Consider the following 26,689-nt stretch of genomic DNA (forward strand, 5'->3'; position numbering starts at 1 on the left):
TGTTCCAAAGGCAACCTGAAATGTCCAAAAACAGAAATCATCTTCCCTAACATTGCTCTAGCACTGCCATCAATCACCTGATTGATCAAGTCAGTAACTGGAAACTGTTAGGCAGTATTATATAGTGGGTAAGAGTGTTCTTTAGGCCGGGCACGGTGGCTCACACCTGCAATCCCAGCACTTTGGGAGGCCGAGGCGGGCGGATCACCACGTCAGGAGATCGAGACCATCCTGGCTAACATGGTGAAACCCAGTCTCTACTAAAAATACAAAACATTGGCCGGGCGTGTGTGGTGGTGGGCGCCTGTAGTCCCAACTACTTGGGAGGCTGAGGCAGGAGAATGGCATGAATCTGGGAGGCAGAGCTTGCAGTAAGCCAAGATCGCGCCACTGCAGTCCAGCCTGGGTGACGGAGCGAGACTCCATCTCAAAAAAAAAAAAAAAAAAAAGAGTGTTCTTCAGAGGAAATCAGAGAGATTGGAGGTTTGAATAACAATATGCACTGGCTTTGTGACTATAAGGAGTTATCAAACTTTCTGAGACTCAATTTCCTTATCTTTATAATGAAGACAGTAATAGTACAAAAATCTAAAGGGCTTCAGTGAGAATAAATGAAGGAATCCATGCAGAAGTGCTTGGCACAGTCCTGGAAAATAGTAAGGATTCCACAAACTCCCCCACAACATCTTATCAGTCATCAAAATCCATAGGCTTATGAATAGATGCCCCTTGCCTCCATCCTGACTGATAAGAGTTAGGATAGTGGACGGGCACAGTGGCTCACTCCTCTAATCCCAGCACTTTGGGAGGCCAAGGCAGGAGGGTTGCTTGAGGTCAGGAGTTCAAGTCTAGCCTGGGCAACATAGGGAGACCTCGTCGCTACAAAAATAATTTAAAAATTTTCCACGAATGGTGGCGTACAACTGTGGTCCCAGCTACCTCGAAGGCTGAGGTGGGAGGATGGCTTAAGCCCAGAAGGCAGAGGCTTCAGTAAGCCATGATTGTACCACTGCACTCCAGTCTGGGCAACAAAGCAAGATCTTGTCTCAAAAAAAAAGGATATCAAGACTTCACCAAGATTACTGCAATGACTTCTTGGCTAGTCTCCCCTAGTTACAGTAATAAACTTTCTTCATCCATTCTCCATATTATAGTCAGAGTGATATATCTCAACATTTCCCAGAGTACTGAATGGCATTAAAGAAATATTTATAATTATATTTGCATTTGAGATATAATATTACAGCTGCATTTGATACATACCCCAGAGCGTTCAGGGTAAAGTCCAAACAAGAGTTCCTCTAATCTGGTCCTGCTTAATCTTCTACCACTCCTCAGTTTTATCTCTTGCTACATCTTTCCTTAGCACACTACAGTAACCCGGGACTACTTGCGTTTTCCAGAAAGAGTCATGCTTTCTCTCACTTCTGAGCCTTTATAATGCTATCCACTCTGCTTAGATGTTTTCCCTTTCCCATCTGCCCCTCTAGAACTCCTACTGTCCTTTAAGTCTCAGCTAAGGTATCACCTCCTGGGGAAGTATTTCTAGTATGTGCTACCTCAACACTATGCACTTATCTCTGTCACAACACTGCCCACACTGGTTTAAAATCATTTATTTGGCCAGGCGTGGTAGCTCATGCCTGTAATCCCAGTACTTTGGGAGGGCAATGCAGGCAATCACTTGAGGCTAGGAGTTTGAGATCAGCCTGGCCAACATGGCAAAACCCCATCTCTACTAAATCCCGTCTCTACTAAACATACAAAAATTACTTGGGCATGGTGGCACGTGCTATAATCTCAGCTACTACAGAGGGTGAAGCACAAGAATGGCTTGAACCTGGGAAGGGGAGGTTGCAATGAGCCAAGATAGTACCACTGCACTCCAGCCCGGGTGACAGAGCAAGATTCTGTCTCAAAACATTAGTAATAATAAAATAAAATAATTTATTTAATAGTCTTCAGAGCCTAAGAGTTTATGGCCATACTCCCCTGAATGCATCTGATCTCCTCTAGTCAACAGGCAACTAGCCACCCTAAGGCAAGGACCATGTCTTGCCGCTGTAATTCCAGTACTATAAACATACGAGGCATTAAAAACACTGTATGTGGCCTGGCGCGGTGACTCAAGCCTGTAATCCCAGCACTTTGGGAGGCCGAGACAGGCGGATCACGAGGTCAGGAGATCAAGACCATCCTGGCTAACCCGGTGAAACCCCATCTCTACTAAAAAATACAAAAAACTAGCCGGGCGAGGTGGTGGGCGCCTGTAGTCCCAGCTGCTCGGGAGGCTGAGGCAGGAGAATGGCATGAACCCGGGAGGCGGAGCTTGCAGTGAGCTGAGATCCGGCCACTGCACTCCAGCCTGGGCGACAGAGCGAGACTCCGTCTCAAAAATAAATAAATAAATAAAAATAAAAATAAAAACACTGTGTGTTTGGCTCACGCCTGTAATCCTAGCACTTTGGGAGGCCGAGATGGGTGGATTGCGTGAGCTCAGGAGTTCGAGACCAGCTGGGCAGCGTGGTGAAACCTCGTCTCTACTAAAATATACAAAATTAGCCAGGCGTGGTGGTGTGTGCCTGTAGTCCCAGCTACTCAAGAGACTAAGACACGAGAATTAGTTGAATCTGAGAAGCGGAGGTTGCAGTAAGCTGAGATTGCGCCACTGCACTCCAGCCTGGGCAACAGAGTAAGATTATGTTTCAAAAAAAGAAAAAAAAAAAAGAACAGTAGGCTAATAAGGGTGTTTAAGTAAGAAAATAAATAAATAAAGGCTGTTACTCACTCTCCCCTCAACACAGCATGGCTATCTTCCTTATCGAATCCATGGAGAAGTGTTTTTTTTTCCTTTTTTTCTTTAATTTTTTACTTATCTGCTTTTGCAAGACCTTACAAACTCTCCTGTCTTTCAAATAAATGTTGCCTTCTCAGGCACAAATCCCACTGATATAGAGATCTTCAAACTAAGTACCACAAGGAAAGTACTCTTCTTAGAATATATAATATTAATTAAATATAATAATTATAGTTGTAAATGCTTAACATTATTAATCTGTTGATTCTTTGAGACTTAAAATAATCCTGCATGGTATGTTATGCAGACATTGATCCCTGTTTTTAGAATGAAGAAACTGAACTGACATTCACAGCAGTTAAAAGCTTGCCAGAGATCAAACAACCAGTGAGTAAAGAACCCAGGCCTAGAGCACAAATATTCTGAATCCTACTCTGCGGCTCTTCTCGCTACTCCACAATGGCTTATCCTAGTATCCAGTCCTGACTTGTTGCTAAGCACAGCACTATGGACTCAAGGCCTCTTTATGGTGTCTTTAGTTACATTATTAGCATCTTCCATTTTTCTTTCTTTGAGATGGAGTCTCTCTCTGTTGCCCCGGCTGGAGTGCAGTGGTACGATCTCAGATCACTGCAACCTCCACCTCCTGGGTTCAAGCAATTCTCCTGCCTCAGCCTCCCGACTGGGACTACAGGCGCGTGCCACCACACCAGGCTAATTTTTTGTATTCTTATTAGAGATGGGGTTTCACTGTGTTAGCCAGGATGGTCTTGATCTCCTGACCTGGTGATCCACCCGCCTTGGCCTCCCAAAGTGCTGGGATTACAGGTGTGAGCCACCGTGCCCAGTCAGCATCTTCCATTTTTCTGCTTTTAATTTTCTCCATGGAGGCCAACTTTTCTCAATCACATATAGGATAGATGAGACATATTTGGAAAGCAAATGTTTAAAATAAGGCTTCTCAGGCCAGGCATGATAGCTCACACCTATAATCCCAGCACTTTGGGAGGCCGAGGCAGGAGGATGGCTTAAGGCCAGAAGTTCAAGACCAGCCTGGGCAACATAGCAAAACCTCATCTCTTTTATTAAAATAAATAAATAAGGCTTCTCCCAAATACAGAAGTATCAGAGCAGAGAACTGTATGTCTGCCTCATCTTGCTCCTTGCCATTTCTAATTGTCAATAACCAAGAACTACATGTAAACCTCCATAAATGAATGTCTGGATTCCCAACTACTTAAGCATTCATCATAAAAGCTTCAGAAACAGAGGTGGTCAAAATTACACAAATCCAAATAAAATTAGGAGACTGAGGCCTGAGTCCCAAGCTGTACATACTAACTGTGTAACTTTACACAGTCACATAACGGATTGTAATCCTCATCTAGCATACAGAGATATATAAGGATCAAAAGAGGTGATTTCATAGATACGAGTTATCACTTCAGAAGTGTTAAAATGCAATTCAAATGTAAAATGTGAGCACTACATATTATGTACTGGAATATAGGCTCAAGGATGGGAATTCATCCATTCTACCTCCTGCACTGACTGTATCTTCCAGTACCTAGAAAAACTAGGCATATAGAAGATGCTACTAAAATCAAAGTGCTTAGCATTGTGGGCCTACTGAAGAAACAGACGACACATGGTCCCTCCCTTCCAGAAGCACACATATTGGTTAGGACAACAAAATAAAATGTGAATGGAATAAATACTGTAGATTATATTTGTTAAAGTTTTTTGGTTTTTATTTAAAGAAAAAAAAAAAACCGGCTGGGCCAAGGCGGGCGGATCACGAGGTCACGAGATTGAGACCATCCCGGCTAACACGGTGAAACCCTGTCTCTACTAAAAAAAAATACAAAAAATTAGCTGGGCATGGTTGTGGGCACCTGTAGTCCCAGCTATTCGAGAGGCTGAAGCAGGAGAATGGCATGCATGAACCCAGGGAGGCGGAGCTTGCGGTGAGCCAAGATCGCTCCACTGCACTCCAGCCTGGGCAACAAAGCAAGACTCTGTCTCAAAAAAAACAAAAAAACAAAAAAACAAAAAAACAAACAGGGTCTGGCTCTATTGACCAGACTGGAGTGCAGTGGTGTGTTCACAGCTCACTGCAGCCTTGACCTCCTGGCCTCAGCCTCCTGAGTAGCTGGGACTACTGGGACTATAACTACATGCCACCATGCCTTGCTTTTTTTGTATGTGTGTGTATGCGTGTGTGTATGTGTGTGGTAGAGACAGAGTCTTACTATGTTGCTCAGGCTAGTCTCAAACTCTTGGGCTCGAACAGTCCTCTTGCCTCAGCCTCCCAAAGTGCTAGGATTACAGATGTGAACCACCACATCCAGCCTATATTTTTAAAGGTTTTAAGGGAATATCCAGTTGGATTAGGGAAAGTTAAATTATCAGCCTATTCTTGCAGATTTTTCTTCACAGAATGTTGTTGCTATCGTTCTGAATTACATAAATTACTACATGCTCTGAGAGTTCCGAGGAAATCAATGAGGACTGGCAGTAGTTTGGTTTCAGGAGGGAAGTGAGGCATCTTGAAGAGGTAAGAGAAAAAAGGGAAGCCATTCCAGAGCAAGTCAAAAGCAAAAAAGGAGACCAAGCAGGCTATGCCCAGAAAATGTGAGTGGGTTAGCCTGTATAGAACATGGAGTATTATAGGAAACAAGGATGCATGAGCAAGCTGGGCCAGATTATGGAGGGCACTGAAAGCCAGGGAAAATTTAAATTTGATGTTGTGATAAATGTGAAGTCATTCAAGGGTTTTGAGAGTGAAAGAATATATGATGAAAGCAAAGTGCTTACAAGTACTCTGATAAACAGAATGGGATGTGGAGACAAGTGATGATATTAGGGTCTAGAAAGTTAGATTAAAAACTGTTATTCATCTAGCTGTAAAATAAGGCTACTACAAAAGACATTTGTATTTATTTATTATTATTGTTATTTTTTGAGATGGAGTCTCACTCTGTTGCCCAGGCTGGAGTGCAATGGCATGATCTCGGCTCACTACAACCTCAACCTCCCAGGTTCTAGTGATTCTCCTGCCTCAGCCTCTTGAGTAGCTGGAACTACAGGCATGCATGCACCACCACGCCCTGTAAATTTTTGTATTTTTAGTAGAGACAGGGTTTCACCATGTTGGTCTGGCTGGTCTCGAACTCCTGATCTCAGGTGATCCACCCGCCTTGGTCTCCCAAAGTGCTGGGATGACAGCATGAACTACAGTGCCCAGCCTACAAAAGATGTTTCAAAGGAAAAAAATCCACAACATCTGGTGTCTAACCAAATATTGGAACAAAATGGGAAGAATAAATTAACCTGTAAATAATCATCTTTAGGCAATTAAGAGACCAGCACCTGAATTAAGCGCTGTACGGAATATAAAAGAAAGGTAAAATAGTTTCCCTGTCCTAAGGGAGTCAAAGAGAGACAGGAGAGCAGGAGAGACAAAGCTACCTTCTATTGACTCACTGGTTCTCAGGATTAGAGGGATTCTAGAAATCATCTTGTAAAAATACCATCTTATGCCAGAACAGTCCTTTCAATTAGCAATTAGTCAGGCAGCCTCTGCTCAAACACCTTCAGTGATGGAGAACCCAAGACTTCTGGAGGCAGCCCATTCCATTTAGACAGCTCAAAGTATTAAAAAGTTCTTCCTTATATGGAGGCAAATCTGCCTCCCTGCAACTTCCACCCACGAATCTTGGTTCTGCCCTTGGAGGTCACATGAAACAAGTGTGCATTAAACTGAGAACAAGTACTAACTGTATGGTACTGACTGTGAGCACAGTAGCATTCAGAAAAGGGAGACAAAGATGACTCCAGATTTGCAAATATGGGGGCCTTAAGAGAATAATGACATTATGGGCAGAAATGGGTTGTGGCATGTTCTAGTTAGGGCAACAAGATGAGGTCAGTTTTGGAAATGCTGGGTTTGAAAAGAAGACAAAGCTTCTAAGTGAAAATGACTAGTGAGTATTTAGAAATAAAACCTGGGAAACAATCAAGACTGGAGATAATGTTTGCAAATCATTGGCAAAGAACTGTCATGAAGTCATGAGAACAGACAAGCTCTTGGAGGGATATCATGCAGAGCAAAAAAAACTATGAGCTTGATTCTCCAGCAATGTCTATTGTGGTTTGAAACCAAAAAACCAGGCCGGATGCAGTGGCTCATGCCTGTAATCCCAGCAGTTTGGGAGGCTGAGGCAGGTGGATTACCTGAGGTCAAGAGTTTGAGACCAGCCTGGCTAAAATGGCGAAACCTCGTCTCTACTAAAAATACAAAAATTAGCCAGGCATGGTGGTGCATGCCTGTAATCCTAGAAATCATCTTGTAAAAACACCATCTTACGCCAGAACTGAGGCACAAGAATCTCTTGAACCCAGGAGGCTGAGGTTGCAGTGACCCGAGATCGCGCCACTGCACCCCAGCCTGGGCGACAGAGAGACACTCTGACTCAAAAAAAAAAAAAAAATCAGAAATGGCTAGTGATTCCTGCCAAAGCTGCTTCACACTCTCATACTTCTAACAACTTAACCCAATTCCTTCTGCCTATTCAAGGAAGTCATTCAGAAGTAAATGGAACCAGGTTACTCGTGCAGTTCTTGTCACATCCCACCAGGCAATTAAGCCAGTAGCATGAATTTCCACTTGAGTAGGAAGTTGCTATGCTTGAAATGTTTTCTACTTTGTCCCATAGTTGTTTTTCTAAGTCATCATCCTTAAGTAAAATTGAAAATAAAGCAACTGTACAAATCAGCCTGTCTACTATGGTAGCCCAATTGATTTGCTCCAAAATGCTTCTCTTGCCCTTAATTTTGTAAGCCTGTTCCTGAGGTTTTATCCTAAGAAAGTAAATCATAATGTGAGAAAAGTGATAAGCATGGAGATGTTTGCTGCAATGTTAGATCTATTGATCTATCTATATCTATCTTGGACTTCTAATTATAGGGGAACAGCTAAATGGAGTGTGAAAAAAACTTGAACACAAAATTTACAATATTTGTCACATTTGGGTGATGGGGTTTTTGACAATTTCTACCTCAGTGTTCCAAACTTTCTTTTAACATATAATCTTTTATAATGATAATAAAAATCTCTACTTGGGTATCTCTTCTAAATTACCACTAAACTATATATTAGTTAGTACTACTTCTAATAAATTCTTATCACTAGGTTTTAACATATCACAAAGTAAAACCTACACATGCTACCAGAAGATACAAGTTGGCTTACCACAGAAACCAAATAACAGGAACCACTTTGCCCCAGTAAAGATGCCATTTAGGCCACGTACAATGGTTCATGCCTGTAATCCCAGCACTTTGGGAGGCCGAGAAGGGCAGATCACCTGAGGTACGGAGTTCGAGACCAGCCTGGCCAACATGGCAAAACCCTTTCTCTACTAAAAATACAAAAATTAAAAAATTAGCCAGGCATGGTGGTGGGCACCTGTAATCCTAGTTACTCAAGAGACTGAGGCAGGAGAATTGCTTGAGCCCGGGAGGTAGAGGTTGCAGTGAGCCGAGGTCAGGCCACTGCACTCCAGCCTGGACAGAACAAAACACCATCTCAAAAAAAAAAAAAAAAAGATGCCACCTAAATCTAACCCAAATCAGGAGCCACTGTTCTTCTCTAAGCATTTGGTTTCACTGATTAAACCCATGACATTTAGTGCCTGAGTCACTGCCACCTGAGGTTTAGATTTAAAAAGAAAGGCCTATCTTCTAGGGAGGGAAGGAATCCAACCCATTATCAACACCTGTCTCCTGTTCCCTCCTTACACATGTCCTTTATCTGAAACTCCAGGAGGGAGTAAAGTTAGTGTATAAAGTGAAATTAGACTTGGGAACTAGCTGTTTCAATGTCTGGGGCAAACAGGTAACTTTGTGTGGTCATGGGTTCTCTTCTCTCCTACGTTCAAAGAATATTATGGAGACTAATTGCACAGAGCATTCAGCAGTGCCTTTCTACTTCTACATGTTTTATAGCGTGTAAGGGAAAACCGTATTGGCTGATTTCAGCTTGAATAGTTGCTTTAAAAGAACAGCATTTCCCACTCTCATATTTAAAGATGGATTCAAGGATGACGTTTGTCCTTAGCCATGATTCATCTACAAGTAGAAATATGGAAATATTGTAAGTCTATAATTAACTAAAGTATAGGAATTTCAATGCCCTCTGGAGGAAAAAAACAAAACAAAACAAAACAAAGCAAGCCTGCTCCTTCCATTAAACATTTCAACTATTTTCCAGCCAAATGGAAAAGTTTGGCACAAAAGGTCTGGTAATACAAGGCAAATAAAGCAGCACTGTAGCTCAGGCATATTTTTAGAACTTTGTTTTTATCAGGTTAACATACAGTACATCAAGAAGAAATTGCATGGTGAATGCTGTAGCTGCATTAATTTAAGGTTATGAAACTACAGTCATGCACTACGTAATGACATTTTGGTCAATGATGGACCACATATACAACAGTGGTCCCATAAGATTACAATACCCTATTTTTACTGTACTTTAAAAATGTGGCCAGGAATGGTGGCTCATACCTATAATCCTAGCCCTTTGGGAGGCTGAGACTGGCGGATCACAAAGTCAGGAGTCTGAGACCAGCCTGGCCAATATAGTTAAACCCCATCTCTACTAAAAATACAAAAATTAGCCGGGCATGTTGTTGCACGCCTGTAGTCCCAGCTACTCGGGAGGCTGAAGCAGAAGAATTGCTTGAACCCGGGAGGCAGAGGTTGCAGTGAGCAGTGAGCCAAGATCATGCCACTGCACTCCAGCCTGGGTGGCAGAGCTAGACTCAGTCCCAAAAAAAAAAAAAAAAAAAAAAAAGTTTAGATAAACAAATACTTACACTGTGTTACAAACTGCCTACAGTATTAGATACAGTAATAACACAGGAGCAATAAGTTATACCATATAGTCTAGATGTGCAGTACCATCTAAATTTGTGCAAGTACACTCTATGATGTTCCCACAATGATGAAATCACCTAATGACAAATTTCTCAGGATGTATTCCTGTCATTAAGCAACACATGACTGTATAATTTTATCAACTAAAATAAATGTGAATATCCCATAAACTATATGCAACTTTAGTGTTTGTTTTTTGTTGTTGTTTTTTTTGAGACAGTCTTGCTCTGTCACCCAGGCTGGCACAGATCATGGAGTGGTGCGATCTTAGCTCACTGCAACCTCCACCTCCCCGGGTTCAAGTGATTCTCCTGCCTCAGCCTCCCTAGTAGTTGGGATTACAGGTACACGCCACCACACCTGGCTAATTTTTGTATTTTTCATAGGGACGGGGTTTTACCATGTTGGCTAGGCTGGTCTCGAACTCCTGACCTCAGGTGATCTGCCCGCTTTGGCCTCCCAAAGTGCTAGGATTACAGGTGTGAATCACCAAGCCCAGCATATACGCAACTTTAAAATAAATAGTCCCGGCCTGGCGCGGTGGCTCACACCTGTAATCCCAGCACTTTGGGAGGCCGAGGTGGGTGGATCACCTGAGGTTGGGAGTTCGAGACCAGCCTGACCAACAAGGAGAAATCCCATCTCCACTAAAAAATACAAAATTAGCTGGGCGTGGTGGCGTATGCCTGTAATCCCAGCTACTCGGGAGGCCGAGACAGGAGAATTGCTTGAAACCGGGAGGCGGAGATGGAGGTGAGCCGAGATCATGCCACTGCACTCCAGCTTAGGCAACAAGAGCGAAACTCCATCTCAAAAATAAAAAAAAATAAAATAAAATAAATAGTCCCTGTCCACTAAAACCAAGCACTCTGAATACAAGCAACACGAACAAAACAGGAATTTACATAATTTTCAATAGAGAGGGAAATCTGCTGACTTATACTGCAAACAAGCAGCTTGCTTCTAGTACTTAAATCAATGGCATTTCTCTAAGATCACATCTGCCAGGTGTGGTGGCTCATGCCTGTAATCCCAGTGACTCAGGAGACTGAGGCCAGAGAATCACCTGAGGCCAGGAGTTTGAGACCAGCCCAGACAACATAGTGAGACTCTATCTCTAAAAAAAAATCAAACTTTTGGCCAAGCATGCAGTGGCTCATGCCTGTAATCCCAGCCCTTTGGGAGGCTGAGGTGGGTGGTTCTGTTGAGGAGTTCGAGACCAGCCTGCCCAACATGGCAAAACCTTGTCCGTACTGAAAATACAAAAATTAGCTGAGTGTGGTGGTGTGTGCCTGTAGTCCCAGCTACTCGGGAGGCTGAGGCAGGAGAATTGCTTGAACCCGGGAGGGGGAAGCTTCAGTGAGACGAGATCGCGCCACTGCACTCCAGCCTGGGCAACAGAGCGAAACTCCATCTCAAAAAAACAAAAAACAAAAGAAAGAAAAAAACACGGTAGTCCTAGCTACTCAGGAGGCTGAGGTGAGATTACTTGAACCCAGAAGTTGGAGGTTGCAGTGAGCCATGACTGCAACATTGTACTCCAACCTGCACACCTAGAAATTCCTTGAAGGGTAATTTCTTGAGGCTTCAACAAAAACAAATGATTCATTCATTGCAGGGTACTGAGTGCTTATCATGTACCATTGACTGTGCTAAGTAGGGCTATGGGGCCTGCTCTCACAGAATTTAGTTGGGGACATTGCACAATCATAGCTACTATACTTTCTAATGCAGCAATTCTCAACCAGGGGCAATTTCGTCCTCCAGGAGACATATGGCAATGTCTGAAGACATTTTTGATTGTCACAACTGAGGAAGTGTTATTGGCATCTACTAGGTAGAGACAGATGCTGTTTAATATCCTACAATACACAGGACAACTCCATAATAAAGAATTATATGGCCCAAAATGTCAACTGGGCCAACGTTGAGAAACCCTGTTCTAATTTAACAAGGAGCATAGGGAGGTGCGAAAGGTTAAGTAAAATGCTAGTTCAGGACTTTCTAAATTAGAAAGTCAACCTGTACCATCTAATAAAAATTAAGATAAGGGCCTAAACTGTGGAGAACTCTGTAAGATGGACAAAAGAGTCTAGAATTGATTCTTTGCAAATATGAAGTCTGTGAAGAGTAACAAGATGAAAAATGCTTCTTCTTAGAGAACTTTAAATTAAAGATTAGTCTGGTTGTCATAGAGAAGCTGAAGTGTAGGTCATGAATGCCAGGTTAGCACAAATAAAGAAAGAAACTGATGGCAACATTTCAAAGGAATAATCACTAGGATTGGGTAAGATACCGCTCAAGAACTCGCAGATTTCAAATCTCAGCATTAAATTTCAAACCAGAGGTTCAGCTTCCAGTGACACTTTGCATTTGCTTAAGTTAAAAGAAAAATCTTTGATTCACAATACTTCACAAAAAACTGAAAAGAGGAAGTCACCTTTTTTTTTTTCTTGTAGAGACAGGGGTCTCACTATGTTGACCAGGTTAGTCTCCAATTCAGCCTCAAGAAAGTCACTTTTTAAAAGCTAAAAAAAAATAACTGCAGCCAGGAAAAAGGGTGAGAATAAGAGATCATCCGTGAGAGTAAAAGATCATCCGTAGGTTGGAAACAAAACATTTTACAGACTCAATAGCTAACCTCCAAAGCAAAAATATACTCACTGAATCTTAACATCACCATCACCTTTGGTTTGCACATCAGGCTGTATTCTACGAAGTACTTTCACTGCTACCATTTTATTTAAACTTCTCTGAGATATCAATTATGTCCACCCAATTGAGGAAGTATTTCTGGAAAAAGCAAGAAACTCCTTTTTTCTTTTTTGAGATAGAGTCTCATTGTTACCCAGGTTGGAGGGCAGTGGTACAATCTCAGCTCACTGCAACCTCCACCTCCTGGGTTCAAGCAATTCTCCTGCCTCAGCATCCTGAGTAGCTGGGATTACAGGTGTGCGCCACCATGCCCAGCTAATTTTTGTATTTTTAGTAGAGACGGTGTTACACCATGTTGGCCAGGCTGGTCTTGAACTCCTGATCTCAAGTGATTTGCTCACCTCAGCTTCCCAAAGTGCCAGGATTACAGGTGTGAGTCACTGTGCCCGGCCCAGAAATTTATTTATGCTGGACCTAGGCAAATCAATCAGCAAACTGCCAACCACAAAATCAAATCCAAACAAATTCAACAAGGCATTAAAAGTCCTTTACACCGGGCGCAGTGGCTCATATCTGTAATCACAACACTTTGGGAGGCCAAGGCGGGCGGATCACGAGGTCAAGAGTTCGAGACCAGCCTGGCCAGCATGGTAAAACCCTGTCTCTACTAAAAAGACAAAAATTAGCAGGGCATGGTGGCGTGCACCTGTAATCCCAGTTACTCGGGAGGCTGAGAGAGGAGAATTGCTTGAACTCGGGAGATGGAGGTTTCAGTGAGCTGAGACAGTGCCACTGCACACCAGCCTGGGCAACAAAGCAAGACTCCGTCTCAAAACAAACAAACAAACAAACGCCCTTCACAACTTGGCTGACATCTAAACTTTTTTGCAGTCTGGTCTTCTGCAAAACTCCAGGCACCAGTATTTCACTGAAAAATTTAGGCCCTCTCCTGTCTCCGTATCTTTACTCTTGCTGTTTCCTTTAACTGACCCTTCTCATTAGACATCTTTGCCTGGATGTGCTACAAACACCTCAAAGTAAAAACATTCAAAATGCATTTTTTTCCCATGTCACTTCCCTAATTTACCTCTCATACTCTTTATCTGAATGGTACTACTCAGTTCCCTAAGCCACAAAGCCAGGCAATCGTGCTACTCTTACTTCTTCATTCCCATAATCAGCCTCCAATTCTATGGATTCTATCTTCTTAATATTGCTCACATATGATCCCTCTCCATTCCCATTTCCACCGTCTTAGTTCAGGCCATGTTTACAGCAAGAGCTTCCAAACACTGGTTTACTTCCCCCATAGGCCTGGTCCCCTCCTACTTGACAGAATGAACTTTCTAAAATATAAATCTGATGACATCATTTTCCTGCATAAAACCCTTCAAAGCATCTCTATAGCTTTCAGGGTAAAAATCCAAATTCCTTAGCATGACTTACAATGTCCTCCACATATGACTGACCTGACCACATCTCACCTCCTCCACTTCCCCAACCATTACCAGAATTCCAGTGACACTGAACTAGTCGTGGTCTTTCAGCTGTCCAGTTCTCCAGGTCATTGCACCTGCAGTAGTCTCTGCCTGGAAATCCCTTTTCCAGATTCCCTATGTAGCTAAATAAATATTTCAAGAGTTAGCCTCCCATTTCCTCCTGGAAGCTTGGACAACTGGCTCAGGTATTTCTCCTCTGTGCTGTTGTAGCCCTGTGCTATGGGCTATGAAACTGCAAGCCACCCCTCATTTACTTGTCTATTTCCTCTCCCACTGTAAACTCCAGAAGAACTGTATTCTTTGCTACAAAGGCTGTCTCATTAAAATGTGCCTCATACATGCTAAGGTCTTAAATATCTGGTGTGTTCGGGCACGGCGGCTCATGCCTGTAATCCCAGCACTTTGGGAGGCTGAGGTGGGGGATCACCTGAGGTCAGGAGTTCGAGAGCAGCCCGGCCTTCATGGCAAAACCCCATCTCTACTAAAAATACAAATAAATAAATTCATTAAAGTCTGGTAAATGATAAATGTGCTGATTTGCCCACGGATTTTCACTTGAAGAGAGCTCCCACAAAGAGCTTCAACTGACACAGTTCTGATGCTAACCTGTCTCAAATGTTTATTCCCCTCTTCGAACACATTCCTATTTATCCTTCAAAATTCATCTTAAAAACTCTGCTTCTTCAGAAGGGCTTTTCCTGAACCCCTTGTTACATACTTTCAGAGCACCCTATTCTTTCCTAACTCTCATCAACATAATTATTTCTTAAACATCCCTGCAAACAGTGCTAGCTCCATGCGGGCAGGGTCTATATTGTTTTGTTTTAAAGCTGCATTCCCCGCATCTGGGAAAATGCTGGCATAGAATAAACACAATTTGTTACGCTGAATTTAATCCTGTGGGGTCAGCAGAGATCTCCACTTAAATGATGAACAAAAAGAGGCTCAAAGAAGTTAAATAAGGCACCTATGGCCATGACACTTGGCACTGAGGCCAGACCAAACCTGAGCCGTCTGGTTTCAGGTCCAGAAGTACACACCTTCAATAAAGTTAGCCTAGCTTTTCAAAATAAGAGCAGCAGCCGAGGAGGAAAAGGAGGATATCTGCCCATAAATACAAGCATTTGCCCGCCTCTCTTAAAAACTCCCTAGGCATTTCAAACGGCTCAATTTGGGAAGAGGGGGAAAAAAAGTTCCACGCAGCGATGGCCTTTGACCTGCAGCAGCCTTAGGGGCAACACCGACCGGAAGACCATCCCAAGTTAGAGAGGTTCCGAGCAACAAGGGAAGGAACAAGGGAAGGAACCGGGGCTGGTCATCTAAGGAACCAGGATCATGATTCTGATTATTTTCCTCACTCGCTATATATCTCGGACTAGCCTCTTCTCTAGGGATCAATTTACCCATCAGTGCAATGGGAGCATCAACAGGGAACAGGGAAGACTCTCCGATCTCGGAGGTTCCTTCCAGTCAGACCACCTCAAGAATCAGGCCTCCGCTGAAAATGATGGGCGGCACTGCGAAATCGGGCAAAGGGGCCTCCCCCGGGCAACCGGACTCAGCTGCTCACCCCGGCCCCACCTCAAGAGACCGCGCCCAGGAGTCCGGGTCGGCCTGAGGGCCTCAGCCCCGGCCCTCTTGGCAGGGTTCACGACACGCGCGCAGGCCAGGAAGGCCATTAACAACACCAGGGGCCGATGGGCCCCGGAGGAGACCCCAGTCCCTACCAAGCTGCACACCCTCACCTCAGAGTTCTGCCTCACCTCCGGACTGCGATCAGCAGCTCTCCGCTTCCGGCAAGAACCGCCCAGCAATCTCCGCGCGACCCACTTCCGGGCCCTCACTGGGCGCGGCACCCCCACCGGAAATGAGCCGCCGGCTGAAGCGCTAGGCTGGCCCGCGACTGGGCAGGAAGTCTCACCGCCCCGCTCGTGACCCCGCCCCCCTTCGCCACGCCCCGGAGAGAGCGGCCCGGCTCGCACAGAGAGCACTTGGGGAAGAGCCCCGCCCTCAAGGCGGGAGCGACGCGGGGAGGGCGGGCTCACAAGCGAGGTCACGCCCTCGGTCTTCGCTTTACCTACCCGGAATCGCCCCCGAGGCCCGGGCGCAGGAAGGGCAGAAGTCCCTGGCTAAGCTCCTCTCTGGACTGAACAGAAGAGTGGCCAGTTCTCTGTCAGTTTGTCTCAGTGGCAGAGGCCGGTTCCTTTCCGCTGCAGTCCGGAAAGGGTCTTGGAACGACTGGGGTCCAGGATTCTCTGAGGGCAGGAATCCGGTCGGCCGTCAGCTCTTGGTGGGGATCGAGGCCAAGCTCTCCTGTCTCTGGGCGTGCATACCTCGGTTTCCCCGTTTGTGACGTGGGAGGGCAATTAGTCTGGACATTGTTGTGGGAGGACTTGCGGAGACTGGGCGCAGGGTGTGGGGGTCAGTGAGGGCGCTGTGGGTCAGCCCCAGCCCGGCTGGCAGTCCCGGGACTGGGAAGATAAGAAACCCTCCGCTTTCACCCCACTTCCTGTTTGGTCGGTGTGTTTTGTGACCATAGATGGTCAGGTCTGGGGCCGCGCGAGAGCCTCCGCCCTTGTGGTTTTGGAGCCCTTCCTCCCGGCGCGCAGGGTGTGGTCCCCGACAATAAGATGAGCAAAATTAAAGTAGATCCTGCACCCACCATGCTGAAATCCAGCTTCTGAAGCAGCCTCGCCCTGGGCTGGGCGGGCCCAGGCGGCTGCTACTCGGTTCAAGGGGAGGTTCCGCACGGTGGCTGCCGCGCGCAGGGGAGGATTCACTTCCTTGCTCCTTGGGCCGGGAGGTCCGATCTTTGTTCCCTCAAGACTCACGCTCTCCAACCGGTCATTATCCTCCCACAAAGATTTATTTCTAGAAAAAACTGGCGAGTGCCACAGTTCCCGCCCCTTCAGCTGAAAGACTGTGACAGCTCCGTATTTCAAGTTGAATGCAGGAGTTCTATGCCAGAGTCAATCATTCAACAACTAAAGTTCTTATAATAACAGCTACCATTTACTGCACGCTGACTACTTGCCAGGCCTATGCTGAGTTCTTCAAGCGTATTTTCATTTACTCCTAATAGCAACTCTCGGTGGTTGGTACCATTATGTCCTCTGGTTTTCAAATGAGGAAGCTGAATAACTTGCCAAGGTCAGAAAATAACTGTTGAAACTGAAGGAAACACATCTGTCTGACTCTAAATCCCATGAGCTTAATTAGCTGCTGTGATAGACCACACTGCAGTCATTTGAGGCAGTTTTGAGGCGGTAAATGCCTCTGGATCTGGAGACACACTGGGTTCCAGTGCTGGCATAGGCCCTCTACTAGAGGTCAGACTTTGGTCAGGTTACTTTGGACGGGTTACTGGGCCTCTTCCTAACTATATGGCTCCCAGCATGTTTTTTTTTTTTTTTTTTTTTTTTTTTTTTTGAGACGGAGTCTTGTTCTGTCACCCAGGCTGGAGTGCAGTGGCCGGATCTCAGCTCACTGCAAGCTCCGCCTCCCGGGTTTACGCCATTCTCCTGCCTCACCCTCCCGAGTAGCTGGGACTACAGGCGCCCGCCACCTCGCCCGGCTAGTTTTTTTTTTGTATTTTTTAGTAGAGACGGGGTTTCATTGTGTTAGCCAGGATGGTCTCGATCTCCTGACCTCGTGATCCGCCCGTCTCGGCCTCCCAAAGTGCTGGGATTACAGGCTTGAGCCACCGCGCCCGGCCACTCCCAGCATGTTTAAAAGAACATGACAACATGAAAAAATATGGTATAAAAGTCATAGTATATTTTAAATATTGACATTTAACTAAAAACACTGTCTCTCACACACACAAACTCGTTATATTTGGATATAGTCTTTGACTCTGCATTTGGTTCTTCTAAATCTCTTTCTGGATTAGGGACAGAAGGAACATAGACCATACATGCATTCTAGAGGAACAGGAGAGAGAAGAGGAAGCAGGAAGGAGAAGGAAGAAAGTTTCCTCATCTATCAAATGGGGAATATTCCTGGGGCTGTAATGAGAAACGGAAGCAGTAATGTATGTGAAACCACTTTGTAAAATGCTTCATTATAAAGAATGTACACATGACTTAAGTTACAACCCCTGCCCTAAGGAATGTCCGATCTTTTAAGAAGTCCCAGCTACTCGGGAGGCTGAGGCAGGAGAATGGCGTAAACCCAGGAGGCAGAGCTTGCAGTGAGCTGAGATCTGGCCACTGCACTCCAGTCGGGCGACAGAGCGAGACTCCGTCTCAAAAAAAAAAAAAAAAAAAAAAAAAAAAAAAAAAAAAAAAAAAGAAGTCTAGATACATGCACTTGTAACTCCAGTAAGAGATTGGAAGATAGTTTAAGAACATCCGTCACATGAAGGGCTGGGCGCGGTGGCTCACATCTGTAATCCCAGCACTTTGGGAGGCCGAAGCGGGCAGATCATGAGGTCAAGAGATCAAGACCAGCCTGGCCAATATGGTGAAACCCTGTCTCTACTAAAAAATACAAAAATTAGCTGGGCGTGGTGGGAGGCATCTGTAGTCCCAGCTACTTGGGAGGCTGAGGCAGGAGAATCGCTTGAACCCGGGAGGCGGAGGTTGCAGTGAGCCGAGATCGTGCCACTGTACTCTAGCCTGGCGACAGAGCGAGACTCTGTCTCAAAAAAATAAATAAGGCCGGGCGCGGTGGCTCAAGCCTGTAATCCCAGCACTTTGGGAGGCCGAGACGGGCGGATCACGAGGTCAGGAGATCGAGACCAGCCTGGCTAACATGGTGAAACCCCGTCTCTACTAAAAATACAAAAAACTAGCCGGGCGAGGTGGCGGGCGCTGTAGTCCCAGCTACACGGGAGGCTGAGGCAGGAGAATGGCGTGAACCCGGGAGGCGGAGCTTGCAGTGAGCTGAGATCCGGCCACTGCACTCCAGCCTGGGCGACAGAGCAAGACTCCGTCTCAAAAAATAAATAAATAAATAAATAAATAAATAAATAAAAGAATATCTGTAACATGTATTTATGCACTGAAAAAAATTATTGAGCTACATAGTAGCAATTATTGGAAGAGTTCAATAATTGCTATGTTACTTTGTACCAAGCACAACTGGGGATCCAGCAGTGGACAAGTCAGACCCTGTTACTGCTCTCATGGTGTTTACAGTCTATTTTGGAAATAGTATTACCATTTGGAGTGGTCATCAGAAGATGTGTTGCCTTCTGTCTTCCAGCTTTTTCCTCCTCACTGATCTTGCCCCTTGTCCAGGACCCAGTGCTTCATCCGTGGTGAGTTCTCATCTAGCACATGTTCAGTGAGTGCCTTGAATTCAGAATAGTAATTTCCTAGGCAGAGATGGACAGACAGATCGTTGCAGAGCAAACATGAATGAACAGTAATGGAGATGGGAATCTGTGCTGGGCTGAGGTGAGAGGTTCCTGCAGGAGAGGAGTAGGAGATAAGGCTAAAGAAAAGGGGGTTGTGGCCGGGCGCGGTGGCTCAAGCCTGTAATCCCAGCACTTTGGGAGGCCGAGACGGGCGGATCACGAGGTCAGGAGATCGAGACCATCCTGGCTAACACGGTGAAACCCCGTCTCTACTAAAAAACAAGAAAATTAGCCGGGCGCGGTGGCGGGCGCCTGTAGTCCCAGCTACTTGGGAGGCTGAGGCAGGCGAATGGCATGAACCCGGGTGGGGGGCAGAGCTCGCAGTGAGCGGAGATTGCGCCACTGCACTCCAGCCTGGGGCACAGAGCAAGACTCCATCTTAAAAAAAAAAAAAAAGAAAAGGGGGTTGAGCAAATTATGCCAGGCCAGAGAGGTCAAACCTTAATGAGAAAGCAAGGAGGCACTAGTCATACTGTATTTTAGAAATAAAAATCTACCTACCGTGTAGAAATAAAAATCTAGCTACATGGCCTTCAGTGGGCAACAAAAGAGGCAGGGAGAACTGCTAGAAGATAAGCACAAAGATCTAATCAGAATCTGAATCAAAGCTGTGGTATGCGGATGCAATCAAAGAGAGAATGCAGAAGATACTGTTCTCATAAAGGGGGAAATGATGGTGATGATAAGAAGATAATAAATGAAAAGGGGATAATTTGAATATGAGACTTCAGACTAGATCTGGTACAGGTCCTATGGTTTGAATGTTTGTGTCCTCTCCAAAATTCATGTTGAAACTTAATCCCCAATGCAATAGTATTAAGAGGTGAGGCCGTTCAGAGGTGAGCAGGCCACGAGGGCACCTCTCTCATGGATGAGATTATGCCTACTAAAAGGGCTGAGGGAACTAGCTAGGCCTTTTGCCTTTTTGCTTTCTGTGCAGCTAGAAGGTGCCCTCTTAGAAGCAGAGACCAGGCCCCCACCAGACACTGAACCTGCTGGCATCTTGATCTTGAACTTCCAGCCTCCAGAACTATAGGAAATAATTTTATTGCCAGGTGCGGCAGCTCACGTATGTAATCCCAGCACTTTGGGAGGCCGAGGTGGGTGGATCACCTGAGGTCAGGAGTTCGAGACCAGCCTGGCCAATATGGCGAAATCTCATCTCTACTAAAAATCCAAAAATTAGCCAGGCGTGGTGGTGGGCGCCTCTAGTCCCAGCTACGCAGCCATAAACCCAGCTACTTGAATCTCCTGCTGAGGCAGGAGAATCACTTGAACCTGAGAGGTGGAGGTTGCAGTGAGCTGAGATCACGCCACTGCATTCCAGCCTGGGTGACACAACAAGACCGAAAGACAGAGAGAGAGAGAGAGAGAGAGAGAGACAGACAGACAGAAAGAAATAAAGAAATATGTATTATTTATGAAGTACCCAGTCTAGGTATTTTGTTATAGCAGCAGGAGTGAACTAAGACACCATGTATACATTCTCATTCAATACTGCTTTTCCTTCTTGGCAGGTATTACAATCCTCATTCATCATTTGTGCAATTATCTTTTAATATCTTTCTCTCCTGTAAGTTCAGCACATTCTGAGCCTGCAGAATCACTTTGTCTCTGAGGGAGCCACCCAAGTTTCCTCTATGTCTCTCAGGGTTTCAGACACAGAAGTCTGGCGGTTCATCTGGAGCCTCTCCCAGCCTGACTCAGAGGACTGCCTGCATCTGTGCAACCTGGCTCAGAGCCTGTCTACGTTTGGGCAGATCCTATATCCCCCTGCCGAATGGGCTAATGACAGACAACCATCTGTGTGACCCTATCTTTCTTCCCCTCCAAGGGTATGGCCCCAGATTTCAACCTCAGATAGGGTATCAGGTCCAAAAATTAGGAGTTGGCAAAAGAAATAGCTGCAATATAGAAATATGATTAAGATCTGGTTTCGGGGTCACTCTGAAACTGAATCCCAGCTCTGCCAACTGTGTGATCTTGGAGTTATCCTCATTTAACCTCAGAGAAGATATTAATACCCATCTTAAGTGGTTGATAGGAATTAGGACAGAAAACTAATAAAACACTTGGCTCACAGTAAACACTCAACGAGTAGTAACAATTATTACTAAGTATAGAGAACCTATTGTCTGTTTCCCTGGCAAAGGCCACCAGAAAGCAAAATAAGGTCTAAAGTGTCAGCATACTAGATGGTGCCACCAGAACTACTACAACTATCACCATCCCCAGAAAGTTTTCCCACAGTCCCCGCTTCTTTGTATTGCTAACTTTTTTTTTTTTTTTTAAGACAGAGTCTTGCTCTGTCGCCCAGACTGGAGTACAGTGGCACATCTCAGCTCACTGCAACCTCCGCCTCCCGGGTTCAAGCGACTCTCCTGCCTCAGCCTCTGGAGTAGCTGGGATTATAGGCACACACCACCATGCCCGGCTAATTTTTGTATTTTTAGTGAAGAGGGAATTTCACCATGTTGGTCAGGCTGGTCTTGAACTCCTGACCTTGTGATCCGCCCGCCTTGGCCTCCCAAAGTGCTGGGATTACAGGTGTGAGCCACCATGCCTGGCCTTTTTCTTTTCTTTTCTTTTTTTAAGACAGAATCTTGCTCTGTTATCCAGGCTGGAGTGCAGTGGTGTAATCATAACTCATTGCAGCCTTGAACTCCTGGATTCAAGTGATCCTCCTACCTCAGCCTCCGGAGGAGTACCTGGGACTGCAGGTGCATGCCACCATGCCCAGCTACTTTTTGTATTTTTTGTAGAGCTGGAATCTTGCTATGTTGCCCTGGCTGGTCAGGAACTCCCAGCCTCAAGCAATCCTCCTGCCTTGGCCTCCCAAAGTGGTGGGATTACAGGCATGAGCCACTGCACCTGGCCTGTATTGCTACCTTTGGACTCAAAGTTAGGCCAGGTGCAGTGGCTCATGCCTGTATCCCCGGTATTCTGAGAGGCTGGGGTGGTAGGAACACTTGAGCCCAAGAGTTCAAGACCAGCCTAAACAACATAGTGAGACCTCATCTCAAAGAAAAAAAAAAAAAGACATTAAATAAAAAAACCCACAAAAGCAAAATTGGGCCTGTGCCCTTGGCTGTAAATGAGACCAAATAAATCAGTTAGGAATGTGAATGGTTTTGCCCACAGATAACAGAAAACTTGATTATAGTCACTTTTTTAAAGTCAGTTTTTCTCACATACAAGAAAAATGAAGGTAGGCAGTTTTACTGGCTCAGTAATGTCAGAGCTGATATTTCTGTGATTCACTTCACCTTACCTTTGTGGTTGTAAGTTGGCTGTTGCAGCCCTAGCCATCAAATCATGTTTAAGGGACAAGGAAAGAGGAAGGGGAACGTGCAGCGTTTGAAATTGGAAAACTGACGTTTTCTAAGGAACCCACAAAGCATACCCTGCTTCCTGTCTCATAGCCAGATCTAACAGCAAATACTTCAGCTTTTTTGCCCCTGAGAGGAACACATCTGAGATGCATTTCACGGTGTTTTTGAGGGCCCCTAGAGGGCCTAAGCCCAGTTGTCCATAGCGGTAACCACTCATTAACAAACCAAGTTAGCTTTTCTCCTTTCCCTAACTTACTTGTGTTAGGGAATCCAAATTAAAGAGAATGGAATTGGCTGAGTCTGCTACACCTGGAAAGTGACAGTGAGCTTTGATAGTGTTTAAGATGCGTGCTCACTCTCTCTCTCTCTCTGTCTCTTATGTTTGGGATATTGTCCAAACATATAAAGAGGATACAGATTCTGAGTATACAATAAGAATGATAGACGTCCACTATAATAAACCTTTGTGACTGCCTGACATCAAAATACACCCTTTTCTATACTTACACTTCAAAAAACAAAACTCCAAACTGATACAACCCTCCCTTTTATAACCTAAATTGTACTCACTATACTCACCTCCTACCCCTCCAAAAGGAAATTATCTCAAATCTTCATCAGTAACTTCATCCAGCAACAAGTCCAGGATCTCTGAATAATGTTCATTCTTTCTCCAGTTCATAATAATCTTGCCTCAATATTCTGTAGCCTATGAACTGAACTTTCTTTCTTTTCTTTTTCTTTCCTTTCTTTCTTTCTTTCTTCTTTCTTTCTTTCTTTCTTTTTCTTTCTTTCTTTTTTCTCTCTCTCTCTTTTTCTTTCTTTTCTTTTCTTTTCTTTCTTGAGATGGAGTCTCACTCTATCACCCAGGCTGGAGTGCTATGGCTCGATTTCACCTCCCTGCAACCTCCATCTCCCGGGTTAGAGCGATTCTCCTGCCTCAGCCTCCCGAGTAGCTGGAATTACAGGCATGCGCCACCACGTGGACTGAACTTTAAAATTAACTGCTATAACATGCCACACCCTATACGTATTCGCGGGAGAAAGGTAAATGAAAGGAGAAGAAAATTCGATACAACATGTAGATATTTAACTGGCATGGTGAAAAACTTTCTGTAACTGATCACAAAGACTTAGTTATCTTTGACTTCATATATCCACTACCCGTTCTATATCCTCTTTGTCTTCAGCCAGCACCTCAGTTCAGTAGGGTCATAGAGATGGAAAGAGAAAGAGGCATGAAGGAGGCATGCCACTGTCTTAAACGTCCTGATCCAGAAGTGGGACATATTAATTTCACTTACATTTCATTGACTAGGACTTAATCATATAGCTTCTGTTGGGAGTGTAACTGAGTTTCCTATAGGTGACCAAACCCTCTTTCTTGTGGGATTGGAGACATTGGTGGTCCATCCTATATAATATTTTCACAATTTTCCATTAATTTTTAGCACTGGATTTACAAGAAGTAGGAGGTACCCCTAGTATTCTCTGGGTTATGTGCATAATTCTACGCTCTATTTTATAGTGACAGTTCTCTTTTACCTTGAAAATAGGCCCATACCCGAGCTAACCATCATAACCGGTGCAGGTTAAATTTAACATCAGGCTCTCTATGGGAGATAGCCCTGATTTGTAGCAATTGGCAATTTTTGTGGTGTAAATACTCTCACTACAGTCAATTGTAAGCTACCAAGGTTATGTCACTGAATGTAGAGTTGAGAAAATGCACTGTGGTATGCAGAACTATGGTGCTCCAAAGATATGCACATCCTAATCTTAAGGACCTGTGAATATCTTACTGTAAATGGCAAAGGGAACTTTGCAAATGTGATTAAATTAAGAATCCTGAGATGAGGAGATTATCCTAGATTATCCAGGTAGGTCCAATGTAATCACATGGATCCTTATAAGGGAAAGAGGGAAACAGGAAAGTCAGAGTCAAGAAGCTCAGAAGTCAGATGAAGCTCAGAAGAAGCGATAGTATAATGAAAGCAGAGGTCACAGTGATGTGACCAAGGCCACATTTTCCCCTAAAGCCTCCAGAAGGAGCACTGTTGAGCTGTGGCATGGGGGTAATAGTATTAAAAGGATTTTGGTACCGGCTGGCTTTGTTAATGGCTTCTGAAGTGTTGAAAAAAGAAGTAAGATCTGGCTGGGACAGGTGGCTCACTCCTGTAAACCTATCACTTTGGGAGGCCGAGGTGGGTGGATCACCTGAGGTCAGGAGTTTGAGACCAGCCAGGTCAACATGGCAAAACCCCATCTCTACTAAAAATACAAAAATTAGCTGGGCATGCTAGCACATGCCTGTAATCCCAGCTACTTGGGAGGCTGAGGCAGGAGAATCTCTTGAACCCAGGAGGCAGAGGTTACAGTGAGCTGAGATCGCACTACTACACTCCAGCCTGGGTAACAGTGAGACCCCATCTCAAAAAAAAGAAATAAGATCATGTTACTTACCAACATCATTATGTAAGTCAACTCTGGCTGGAGTGATACACTGCACGATTATATATTTATTTGCTTCTCCTTCATCGGCCACTTCTTTCTGTCGCTTTCCCTGACTTCTCTGCTGCACATGCCAGTTCTTAAAAGTCCAGTCTTAGTTATTATCTTTATTCCAATGCCTCTTGGTATGTCTGCTCTCCTTTTATGTAGCTTTAGTTTCTAGAACATCTTGCTTCAACTCCGCTCAATGACATTGGACAGTATGCCAGTGGGTCACCACAAGATGGCAGCCTTGCTAATTTTGGCTGCACTGAATTCAGTTATTCATTCCTTCAAGTTGGAGGGGTAGGGGATGTTCTGAATAAGACTTTAATCTTACTTATTTAACATTTCTTGACAGCTTGCTCAATAATGGGTCTTTTAACATATTAGTGTTGTTGTCTTTTAATGGAGAAAGCTAGGTATCCCCTTTGCAGATTAGAAAACTGAAGTTGAAAATGATTAACTTGTTCAAAGTCAAGACCTGCATTTGAAACCAGAGTTTTCTGAGTCCAGAGCCAGTGCTCTTTCTATTACATAACTGATTCATAAGCTGCAGTATTGTTTAGGTTTTTTTTTTTTTTTTTTTAATTACAAGTAACAAGCTGGGCGTGGTGGTTCATGCCTGTAATCCCAGCACTTTGGGAGGCTGAGGCTGGTGGATCACTTGAGTTCAGGAGTTTGAGACCAGCCTGGCCAACAAGGTGAAACCCTGTCTCTACCAAAAAGTACAAAAAATTAGCCGGGCATGGTGGTGCGCACCTGTAGTCCCAGCTACTCAGGAGGCTGAGGTGGGAGGGGAATTGCTTGAACCCGGGAGGTGGAGGTTGAAGTGCAGTAAGCGAAGACCATGCCACTGCACTCCAACCTGGGTGACAAAGTGAGATCCTGTCTCAAAAAGCAAAACAAAACAAAATAAAATTACAAGTAACAGAAAACCAACTTGAGCCAGTTTAACAGCAACAACACAACAAAGTATTTGCAGTACCTCATGGAAACTTAGGACAGAAATGATGCCCTGGCTGTAAAAGAGAGAACAGAGGCAGGGATTGGAAAGGCTTGAAGGTGTGGGGGAAGACAGACAGAAAAATGGGGAAAGGAAAGGGAAAGGAAAAGCTGGGGAGACCCAAGAGATTAACTTCTGTCCCATCCCCCATTCAACTAGACTGGCTTCTTTTTAATGCATTTTACATATCAGGGCCCCATGCAATGTGTTACTTGAAAATTAAGGATTCACTACATTATTATTGTTATTATTATTATTATTATTATTATTAAGACAGAGACTTGCTCTTTCACCCAGACTGGAGTGCAGTGGTGCTATCTTGGCTCACTACAGCCTCCATCTCCTGTGTTTAAACGATTCTCATGCCTCAGCCTTCCAAGTAGCTGGAACTACAGGCATGCACCACCATGCCTGGCAAATTTTTGTATGTTTTGTAGAGATGGGGTTTCGCCGTGTTGGCCAGGCTGGTCTCGAACTCTTGGCCTCAAGTGATCCACTTGTCTCAGCCTCCCAAAGTGCTGGGATTATAGGCGTGAGCCACTGTGCCCAGCCTAAGGATTCACTATATTAAACAATACTTTTTTAAAATATATATATATATATTAA

General features: G+C 44.6%; 1 protein-coding gene across 11 annotated transcripts in view; it reads right to left on the bottom strand.

Annotated features, from left to right (window-relative positions):
- CAP1 (cyclase associated actin cytoskeleton regulatory protein 1) overlaps window positions 1-16,367 on the bottom strand; it is a 33,423-nt gene extending 17,056 nt beyond the window's left edge. For 2 of the 11 annotated variants that reach the window (XM_033226976.1, XM_033226969.1), the window contains exon 1: window positions 15,639-15,780. The gene's annotated coding sequence lies outside the window, so the exon portion shown is untranslated. Of the gene's footprint in view, window positions 1-14,482; window positions 14,487-15,638 lie in introns of those variants that run through there. The other 9 variants (XM_033226972.1, XM_033226978.1, XM_033226971.1 and 6 more) reach the window with 9 other exon arrangements.
- Between the last annotated feature and the right edge of the window lie 10,322 nt (window positions 16,368-26,689).

This window comes from Trachypithecus francoisi, unplaced genomic scaffold, assembly GCF_009764315.1.
Source record: "Trachypithecus francoisi isolate TF-2019V2 unplaced genomic scaffold, Tfra_2.0 Lachesis_group12, whole genome shotgun sequence".
Taxonomy (NCBI): domain Eukaryota; kingdom Metazoa; phylum Chordata; class Mammalia; order Primates; family Cercopithecidae; genus Trachypithecus; species Trachypithecus francoisi.